The sequence below is a fragment of the Hibiscus syriacus genome, unplaced genomic scaffold (assembly GCF_006381635.1).
Source record: "Hibiscus syriacus cultivar Baekdansim isolate YM2019G1 unplaced genomic scaffold, ASM638163v2 tig00113124_pilon, whole genome shotgun sequence".
NCBI lineage: Eukaryota > Viridiplantae > Streptophyta > Magnoliopsida > Malvales > Malvaceae > Hibiscus > Hibiscus syriacus.
In genome coordinates, this window is record NW_024063444.1 from 1,744,562 (window position 1) to 1,753,822 (window position 9,261).

The following is a 9,261-nucleotide window of genomic DNA, read 5'->3' on the forward strand; positions in this document are numbered from 1 at the left end:
GCTCCATGAAATATTAATGCAAGGAAAGGCGACAAATAAAAGGGTTGAAGCTCCTCATTGTGTGTAAAATTGGACTAGCTTTATTTTCGATAAGGCCATATATTCATGCACTAAGCTCATTAACCCCTAGCCAGTTCTTCTCCTGTCACTCAAAGTTGCAAATAGGGTTGGGTCATATTAGTATTTTCCCCCTTAATTTAAATTTGGCTTAACTTTATCCTTCAAAATTTAATTCAAACTTAAATTTAAAAAGGAAATCTTATAAAATCGGGTTGAGTCAAAAGTCATAGAATTTGGGTCAAATGTTCAGCCCTATTTGCAAGTGGATCTTTCGTGAATGAGGGTAAGTATGAATGTTCAAAGTTCAGTTTTAATCAAATTAATCGACTGAACCGACGTTTTTTTTATTAAATGATAGATTGATTTTAGATTCGACTGGTTAACGATTAATGATTTTTAAACCTCGGTATTGGTTAATTCGGTTCAAAAACGATTGATTAACTGAAATTATTAAATATTTAATATATAATATATATTATTTATAAATTTCAGTTAATCGACCGAATTAATCAAACTTGGTTCGATTTGGTTATATTTTTTTTTTGAAAACTTCCAATTTAATTAACAGTTAAAAAAATTAATTAATAATTTAAATAATTCGGTTCGATCTGTTAATCAAACCGACCGATTGAACACTCCTAGGATAGGTGTACAGCCCACTCCTAGGATAGGTGTACAGCCCACGACAATGGCCAAGAAATGCCCCAGCCAATGGGTTGGAATATGTCTCTCTGTAAGCTGGTGACAATGCTTCTTTGCAGATAGGTTGCTGCTTACTAATCGATATTTTATTTACATTTATAGCAATTGATAAGTTTGGTTTGAGCACGTAACCTTTATGTTAAAGTACTTATTGGTGTTCTTGGAAGACTTTGGTTCCAGCACCCAAAATACATTCTAAATCAAAAGGAATAAAATAAACATCTATGTTTCTCATTTTCTTAGTTTAACCCAAAAACAATTGTGCCCTTAAATAAGCAAACTCGGACTTACAATGAACCGCTACAAAATGCTTAGAAGCAAGTCTTTCTGATTTTAGTTTTTTAAATCTACAAACCTTATTCACAAATTAGCCCCTTCATTATACCCGATTTTCACTTGGCTACTTTATGTTTTCCTAATCTGATAAGATACTTAAACTACTATTTTTCTTAGTTTAACCCAAAAACATAACTTAATTACTCATAAAAGATGATGATTTTAATTAATAAAGAGATATCATGAGAGCATTATTTGTGACATCAATATGTGTGGTACGTTGTTATTGACTTGTATTCACCTTTATTTTTTTAGTAGTCGAATTTAAACCCACATTTTTATAAATTGTAAATGACAGTAGAATTAAGTGGTTACAAGAAAAGAGAACGTTGTTTTTATTTAATTTGTGAATACATTAAGTGTCTTGAGCGATAAAAGTGAATGTTGTTCTATATAGGGGTTATGGAAGTTACGTTTGCAATGTGTTTGCATTATTTATCGAGAATTAAGAAATATTATAAACAAATATTACCTACTAATCACGCATTCTATAAAAAAAATACCCTATAATTACATTAACCAACTTATTTTAGTGGTTAAAGAAATCATTGTTGTTCTTAGAGATCACGAGTTTGAGCACCAGCGGCTGTAGCAAGGTGATTGAGCATTTATTGTCAAATGGTTAAAAATATTTAGAACAGATACTACTTTGTAATCACTTTAACTTAAAAAAAACACCTAGAATCTGATGTTAAAAAAAGCGCCCTTTCCTTAGCGGTAAAGCTATATGAAGGATTAGGTTGGTACATACCTTTCAATCCCAAAGCTTTGAATTATTTTAAAATCAAATCGGATATGGGAAGTTTGTTTCAATATTTTGCTTCATGGCATCACAATCTCAACCTCTACGCCTGTCAATGGAGACTGAAGTCTCTTTCAGTATTTTGCTTACAAGCTTTGGACATATCAAAGACTCCTTTGCAATTTTTTTACCTAATCAGCTTCGTTCCCTTGTCCGTAACAATTTGCTATAATTCGCTCTGTTTTTAGAGTTTATATAAATAACTCATATGCTTCAACCTTCATGTCTCATATCCATACAATCATCGAGAATTTCAAAGTTTTAGTTCGAATGGCGATCGACGGCTTTTTCGTTTCGAAAACGACCCTTTTTCTCTTCGATTTCATTGTACTCGTTACTTTGCCTGCAGAAGCTGCTGTGAGGAACTACCAGTTTGATGTGAGCATGCTCAGAAATGAACATTTCATTTGTTTAAATTCTCGTAATTTCGACTCGAAATGATGTGCTTAATGAACAGATTCGAGTGAAGAATGTTAGCAGACTTTGCCATGCGAAGCCGATCGTGACGGTAAATGGGAGGTTTCCAGGGCCTACAATCTATGCTCAAGAGGGAGATAGAGTTATTGTCAATGTTACAAACCATGCGAAATATAACATGTCGATTCACTGGTAGGATTTTGATAAACTATTCGCAGGAAAGGAAAAAAAAGTTGAAACGAAGTTTCTTGTAATGTGTTGTTTTGACGATCTGTTTAGGCATGGATTGAAGCAATATCGGAACGGTTGGGCGGATGGACCGCCTTACATAATGCAATGTCCGATTCAGACCGGGAATAGCTACGCTTACGACTTCAATGTAACAGGGCAAAGAGGAACATTATGGTGGCATGCACACATTCTTTGGCTCAGGGCTACGGTTTATGGAGCCATTGTCATCAAGCCGAAACTGGGAACGCCGTTTCCATTCCCGAAGCCAAATATGGAACAGATTGTCGTATTAGGTCGGTTCTAGAGTCGATGTTTTCGGATTGGTTTTTACAAGTTTCTTTGTGATTCTGATGATATTATGGTGAAAACTGTGTTGATGGTGCAGGTGAATGGTGGCACAAAGATGTTGAAGAGATTGTCAAGCAAGGAACTAACATGGGATTGCCACCAAATATGTCGGATGCACACATAATCAATGGCAAACCGGGACCTCTTTTTCCATGTTCCGAGAAGCATAAGCCGAAAACTTTTGCCGAAAAACAAGTTTTCACTTGCAACCATCGTTGTTCAATCCTGAATGTTTTCATTTTCAGATACATTTGCAATGGAAGTCGAATCCGGGAAAACGTACTTGCTGAGGATCGTCAATGCTGCCCTCAATGACGAGCTTTTCTTTGCAATAGCTGGTCACAACATGATGGTAGTTGAGGTCGATGCGGTTTATACAAAGCCGTTCTTCACTCGGGCAATACTGATTGCACCAGGGCAGACCACCAACGTTCTCGTCCGAGCTGATCGATCCCCCGACAGATATTTCATGGCTGCGAGGCCTTTCATGGATGCTCCGCTTCCTGTAGACAAACAGCTACAGGGATATTCCAATACAAAGTAATCCCAAACACTGTTCTTCCTACACTTCCTCAATTACCAGCTCCAAACGACACAGATTTCGCTTTGAATTACAACAGAAACCTGAAGAGCTTGAACTCTGCAAATTTTCCCGCAAATGTGCCCCTTAAAGTACCGAAAACTGTTCTACACTGTCGGTTTCGGCAAAGAACCTTGCCTGACATGCGTTAATGTCACACGAATCTTAGCCTCGTTGAACAATATTTCCTTTGTGATGCCTAAAATTGGTCTTCTCCAAGCTCATTACTTCAATATCAGTGGGTTTTTTAGAACTGATTTCCCTGATAAACCTCTTAAGCCATTCAACTACACTGGTGAGCCCTTAACAGCCAACCTTGGCACTGCACATGGGACAAGGCTTAGAAGGATTGCCTTCAATTCTACAGTTGAGCTAGTGCTTCAAGACACTAATCTCCTTACGGTCGAGTCACATCCGTTCCATCTCCACGGCTATAACTTCTTCGTTGTCGGAACTGGTATCGGGAACTTTGATCCTATCAAAGATCCGGCTAAGTACAACTTGGTCGATCCTGTTGAAAGGAACACTGTCGATGTCCCGACTGGGGGATGGACCGCTATTCGGTTTAGAGCAGACAATCCAGGTAATAAACATCCATGTCCGATATAGAAAAACTCGAATTTGATTAATATGTTTTGAATTTCATTGAATCTTGCTGGTTCAGGTGTTTGGTTTATGCATTGCCATTTGGAGCTACATACTGGGTGGGGATTGAAAATGGCATTTGTGGTTGAAGATGGAAAGGGAGCCGACCAATCGATTCTGCCTCCGCCCAAGGATTTGCCACTTTGTTGAATGTTGAAAAAGTTTATCAAAGACCATGTTTGTGTATAAAACGTATCTTCTGCTTACATATACATGTGCGCATGCGTGTCTAAAACGTACGTATTTTCTGCAAAAGTTGCAGGACATATCTTGAGGAACAAAATTTAAGGGGAAAAAGATTGTAAAATTCTAATTGTTTTATACTCCAGTTGTAATGAACTCCAAGAAAGGTTCAATGTTTTACTTATGCAGTTTGAGTTGCAATGAATTATGGGAAAGGAAGAAGGATTGTTTTAATATTTTCTACATTATAGTATTATTTATCGTAGATTTCTTGTCAGACAATCTACCTCCAGACTAAGAGAAAAATAGACTAAGGAGCGTTTGCGTTGTATTTTTTTTAATTTTAAATTTTTATATAATTTAAATATTTTATAATGATGAAAATATTTTCAAAATACATAAACTATAATAATTTATGTATTTTTTTTAATACAAAGGTAGGCTCACAGCCTTTATATCCGATGGTTCTTCTCAGCTTCAAAATCCGCTCGGATCTCCACAGGTTCTTCTTAGCTAAGCCATCTTAGCTAAGCCGTCCGCAATCGTATTCCCTTCCCGCGGGATGTAATTTTAATTCACCATAACCTTTGTTTTAATAATGAATTTGGAAATAAATTAAAGCAAAATTTTTTGAAGATTAAAAAGGTGGTTTCAATCGTTACATTATATTTTACAATTCAATTTGAATTTAAATTTTTTGAATCGAATTGGATTATATCAAACCATGTTGAATTATCAAGACTTCGATCAAGTCCGACAGAACAATTACAGCAGAACCAAGTGAACTTCGGACCATGATGTTAATAATGCTCAAATATTGGAAATATGCTAGTTAGGTTATTCCACTAGTATATGCTCAAATTAGGTTATTCCACTAGTGTTGATAATGCTCAATTGAATATTGGAAATATGCTAGTTAGGTTATTCCACTAGTATATGCTCAAAATTAAGTATTTCCACTAGTATTAGCAATGACCATTTTTCCCTCACTATTTAGCCTATAAATAGTGAGCAATTTCATTCATTTAATATCATCCCAAGCAAACATTTGTTTTGAAACACTCATCTTTTTTTAGTGTTGTTTGAGTTGAGAGAAGAGCAATACCACCAAGTTCACTCCAGTTTTCGGGTGTATGAATTCTTCGAGAGTCGTGTTAACCTCAGGGGGTTGTTCGTCCATTGTAGCGATTACATACATTGGGCCAATTTGCTTCTAAGGCAGTGGATTACCACGACACGTTTATCATTCTGATTGATTAATTTATTTAATATTTTCCAGTCAGTGTTAACACCTCGTTTTGCAGCAGTCTATTTTACCAACAATTTAGAAGCAGATTCTTACTGCTGCTAAATACGACAATAATTATTATTGTTCGTGTTGTGAAGAAAGATAAATTCTATGATCACTGGAAAATTATCAGTAAGAAACTCAAACGGTTCTTGTTTATAAGATGAACATATGTTAGAAATGTTTAAAAGCAGAATTTTCTGCACGTTAGACACATCATTTAAACAGTTGTTTTTAATGTTTTGTTAAATGCCTTTATACATGAGGTCTAAAACCATGTGAAAGTTAGAAATTAAAACTAATTAACATTGGTTTCAACATTGGTTTTAAAGATAAATAAAAAAGGCATTTGTGATTAAGCTATGTGATAAAACCATTGAGTGGTATATTAAAATACAAATGAAACCACCAATTATGTGATAGAACCACTGCAATTTTGGAGTGGTCTAAAAAGACATGTTTGACTACATTGGGTGGTTCTAAAACCATGCAGAATATATGATAATATGTTATCATGATTAATTGGAACTTTTGTGTTTAGTGTACATCGACTGTGTATGCATTAATAATATTTTTTTATTGATGATTCATTTGAATTTTAAATGAATTAATGTTTGAATAAAAAAAATTAATAAGCATTTATTGCTTTTAACGTGTATACATAGCTATATTGGTGAATTAGCTATTTTCTCATTTTAATGAATATATATTGCTATTATACATGAGTATATATTGCTAATATTTGTGCAATAAAGATTATGATTTAATGACTCCATTATAATGGAAATTGATTCTCTTGGAGAATAACAACCTTTGGTTCATGTGGAGATGTGTAACTATTTATTTTCATGTGAGGTAAGATTATTCAGTTTCTGAATATTAAATTGAAAATAAATATCAACTATTTTATCATACAAATAATTTCTTTTGAGAAATTTATAAAGACAACAGAACGGTTGTAATTTTGGATAATCATAAAGGTGATGATGTTGAACGAGGAGATTCTCCAAACTGAATAGTTGTTAAATTTGAGTTTGATTTCCACAATCTCTTGAAGATAAGGAACCAAAATCCTAAAGATAAGGATTTTGTCACTATCAATATTTTTTTCAATTATTGTTAGTAAATTAATTTCATGACTAACCATGTATATTCTTCATTGGACTTCAGAATATTTAAAAGAGATGATGGTTCAGATGAAGAGATTGTCACGATGGATTTTGGGATCATGTTGATTAAAAATGATGATGCAAAGGTGAAGTAGCATGCATGGTGAGGATGAATAAGTCTATTTGGAAATTATGACTCTACCTGCGAGGTCAGATTATTTATACTTGTTATCTGTTAATTCATGTTTTTTTAATACATAAATTAGATTGCATGAGCCTTTAAGATAGTCTTTAAAACTTAGTGGATACTATGAAATGAGATAAAAACCACTAGTAAAGACTAAGGTAGTACTACTAAGGATAAGGTAGTAGTGCAAGCCCGAAATATATATGCTTAATAAGTTACTATTGTGATTAAAAGTATTAAGCATAATTCTTTAAGAAGCCTTAAGAAAGAGAAAATCTACAAAATGATTTATTGGAAAGTAGTGTGATGAGTATGAAAGTGCATGTCTAGGATTGGTTCTATGAAGACTTGGTACTTAAGCGTGCCTAGTGCACCACCTCTCTTTCATAGAAACCTACATGGTGCATTGTTCATTACTATGCTCACTATTCCAATTTATAAAATACTATGACAAGATAAAAACTCTTAAAACTTAGTGCAGAAGTTAAAAGTGTAGAGATTAATTTGGTTGAGTGGAATACCAAATTTATTCATAGTAAATAAAAATATATGATGATCTCTTTAAGGCTAATATGTTGATTATCATGAATGAGAATATGATAGACACTATTGCTACTAAAAATATGTTGTAGCTATTAAATCTCTTTAAATGTTTTTCCTAAGTAGAGGAAAGAAAAGAGATTATCTATTTCATAATGATTTATTCATTTTATTCTTAATGATTTGTAACTTCTCAAAACTTTGAGAATATAATTATGCGTAAACAAAACTTGAGTTTGTTAAAATATAGTTTTATGGCTAAAACTCATAACAAACTTTACTCTAGTATGATTGAGTATTTGTTTACATGATTTACAAGACACTTAAGGATATCCCAAAATGTTAGAAATGTGGGGTGTCTTAAAATGTAGATTAAATGCATAAACACAAATAGAAAATATTCTGTCCACTTTTTCTAGTATTCCTGCTAGGCCTTCTCAAGAAATTGATTTAGAGCCTAGAAGAAGTAAAAGGCTAGTTGGACCGAATTTTATCACTTACTTTATTTCTGAGATAAATGATTTAGACTCTCTTTCTCATCATATAGCTTAAATATTATATGAGGATCCTAAAAAAGCTATAAGATCTATCGATGCTAGTTTCTAGAAAATCGCTTTTAATGATGAACTACAATCGATAATGTCTAATCATACTTGGGAATAAGTTGACTTGCCTAGAGGATTTAAACAAATCTGTAGCAAATGAATCTTCCGGAAGAAAATGAGACTAGATGGTTTAATCTAGTGGTACAAGGCAAAGCTAGTTGTCAAAGAGTTCATTCAAAAGTTTGTTTTAGACTACTCTGATTTTTACTCTCCCGTTATGAACATCTCAACGATCCGTGCATTATTTGCACTAGCCTCCATTCATAAGTTGCGAGTACATCAAATGGATGTTAAAACCATATTTCTGAATGGAGATCTAGATGAGGAGATCTATATGGGAACAATGGTACAAGAAATTCCATAAAACTATACTTAGTTTTGGTTTTGTTGTGAATGGTTCAGATGCTTGTATGTATTTGAGGATGTTTGGTACTGATTACGTCATCATAAGTTTTGTATGTTGATGACATATTGATTTTCAGTTCTAACATTGAGTCCATTAACAAAACAAATAGTTTCTTGTCCACTAAATTTGAGATAACGGATTTGGGAGAAGTCAATGTAATCTTAGGAGTCAAAATTACCAAAACTGAAAAGAGATTTTCTTTAGGTCAAGCACACTATCTTGAGAAAGTGTTAAAGAAATTTGACAGTTTTGAAGTCTCCTTGTTCGAACCCTTGTGACCCTAGCATATATCTCTTTAAGAATAAAGGAAGTAGCATTTCCCAAACAGAATATGCTAAATTAATCAGAATCTTAATGTTCTTAATGAACCATACTCGGCTTGATATTACTTATGTTGTGAGTAGACTAAGTAGATATACTCATAATCCAAGTGGTAAACATTGGATTGCTTTTAGATGCTTACTGAAGTATCTTAAGGGTACTTTGGATTGGAAACTTGAGTTTGTTGGATTTCCTGCGGTACTGGAAGGATATTGTGATGTCAACTGGGTTTCTGATAATGATGATGTAAGTTCTACGAACGGGTATGTTTTTACTTTAGGTGGAGCATCAATCTCATGGAAATCATCAAAGCAGACTTGTATTGCTCGTTCTACCATGAAGTCAGAGTTTATAGCTCTTGACCTAGCTGGGTAAGAAGCCGAGTAGCTCAGAAGCTTGTTAGCAGATATTCTATTGTGGGGAAGACCGTTTCCTTCGATTTCTTTGTTGTGTGATTTACAAGCTGCGATATGTGTACAATGGTAAGAAAATAGACATTCA

The 9,261-nt window shown here is 33.9% G+C and overlaps 1 pseudogene; it reads left to right on the forward strand.

The window, feature by feature from the left end:
• Positions 1-2,170: 2,170 nt before the first annotated feature.
• LOC120185843 lies at positions 2,171-4,516 on the forward strand (annotated as a pseudogene).
• The last annotated feature ends 4,745 nt before the right edge of the window (positions 4,517-9,261 follow it).